The 2,124-nt window shown below is 34.9% G+C and overlaps 1 pseudogene; it reads left to right on the top strand.

Moving 5' to 3' along the window:
- Positions 1 to 918: 918 nt before the first annotated feature.
- LOC114051790 lies at positions 919 to 1,850 on the top strand (annotated as a pseudogene).
- Positions 1,851 to 2,124: the final 274 nt, after the last annotated feature.

Below are 2,124 nucleotides of genomic sequence, written 5' to 3'. Positions count from 1 at the left end.
AGAGAGAGAGAGAGAGAGAGAGAGAGAGAGAGAGAGAGAGAGAGAGAAGGGAAGATATTAATGGTATAATACCATCTTCAAACTAAGTTTCTAATAGAATATTCCAGAATTTTTTCATGAATTTGTATGTATGCAAGTATATGTATATATGCATATGTATGTATGCACACATGCATGTATATTTGTATAAGTACATCTATGTACATATAAATGTATATTTATATACATACAAATATATATTTCTTGAAAGAAGGCATAAATGGCACATTTATTAAATATTCCAGTGACAAAAGTCTGACAAGGACTTCTAAACTATTAGATACTAGCTAGCATTCAGGAGGGAGAAATTCTTGGAGTCTGGAACATTCATCCACATTGAATAAGGACAAATGTAAAACCTTACCTGGATTTTTAAAAAATCACCTTGTAAGTGAAAAATAAGGGAGAAAAGAAAAAAAGAGCAGTGATAATGGGGGGAAAAGACACTGATGGTATGTAATAAATACAAGGTAAATGTGAGAAAAAACTATAACATATTGAAGAAGAATCATAGGATGTTAAGCTACATTACAAGACATATTGGACAATGAATTGCTATACCAACTGTACATTGTTGAGAACTTTGTTGGAATATCACATTTATTTCTGCAAATGTTAGTTTAAGAGGGGTATTGGGAAACTGGTGAGAGTAATGGAGAGGGAAATCTAAATCATAAAGCGTTCCTGTTGTTCATATGAATTGAAGATGTATTGAAGGACATCTCATAATCAGTAATGCCACATTGTATGTAAATGTCATTAATGTTGACATATTTTAATAAGCTTTTGATCATGTTCTTTAATATTGATAATAAAAGATTCTTCTTTCTCTTTTCTGCAGATACTCAGTGATTAATAGGGCACTTAGTCCGTTTAAAAATGGAAAATCAAAGTCATGTGACTGAGTTCATTCTCCTGAGACTTTCACAGAATCCAAATATTCAGAAAATGACATTTGTTATACTCTTACTTTTCTACCTTGCAACTGTTGGGGGGAATTTGTTTATTGCTGTGACCATCACCTGCACCATTTCTCTTTTCAGTTCCACTATGTACTTCTTCCTACCCTTTCTGTCTTTCCTGGATGCCTGCTTCTCCTCTGTCATTGTTCCTAAAATTATCAGAGACTCTCTCTATGAAAGCAAAACCACATCCTTCCAAAACTGTATGGGTCAGATTTTTGCAGAACATTTCTTGGCTGGTGTTGAGGTGATTGTCCTCACATCCATGGCTTTTGACAGGTATGTGGCTATCTGCAAGCTTCTGCACTATGTGACAATCATGAGTCAGTCCCTGTGTTTGTTGCTGGTGGGAGTAGCCTGGGCTGGGGGCTTATTGCATTCCATGATTCAGATTTTCTTCATGCTTCCCTTACCCTTTTGAGGCCCCAATGTAATTGACCACTTTATGTGTGATTTGTACCTTTTGCTGGAACTTGCCTGTACTGACACCCATATGCTTGGTTTGATGGTGATGGCCAATACTGGCTTAATCTGTATGATCAACTTTTCACCCTTGCTTGTCTCTTATGGCATTATCCTGCACTCTGAAGGACACATAGCACAGCAGCACGTCACAAAGCCCTTTCTATTTGTGACTCCCACATCACAGTTGTTGTCTTATTTTTCGTACCATGTATATTTGAATACACAAGGCCTCACATGACTTTCTCTTTTGATAAAATGGTGGCAAAATTTTATAGCTTTCTAATGCCCTCATTAAATCCATTGATGTACACATTTAGAAATACAGAAATGAAGAATGCTGTGAAGAAACTGTGGAGCAAAACAGTGATTAATGTTGAAAAATAAATAATTTAAGGAATCTTTTAAAAGATAAATTAGATGTCTCATCTTGACTTTTTCTGCACAGCCTCAAAACAAAGTCAAAAAAGATAATATAAGGATTATATGTCTTGCTGAGAAAAATATATTAACACTGTTTTTTCATAATTTACAATGAAGATATGTTTAGCAGTATAGGCAGCAAAAGGCAAAGCTACACCACGTTAATGCATAGAACAACGATAGAAAGAAATCCTAATTTTAAGTTACCAAGAAGCATTTGCTTCACACTTAACAGATG

This window comes from Vombatus ursinus, unplaced genomic scaffold (genome assembly GCF_900497805.2).
Source record: "Vombatus ursinus unplaced genomic scaffold, bare-nosed wombat genome assembly UNPS02014806.1, whole genome shotgun sequence".
NCBI classification, from domain to species: domain Eukaryota; kingdom Metazoa; phylum Chordata; class Mammalia; order Diprotodontia; family Vombatidae; genus Vombatus; species Vombatus ursinus.
The sequence above is the reverse complement of the archived record's forward strand: the minus strand, read 5'-3'. Positions and strand labels throughout refer to the sequence as shown.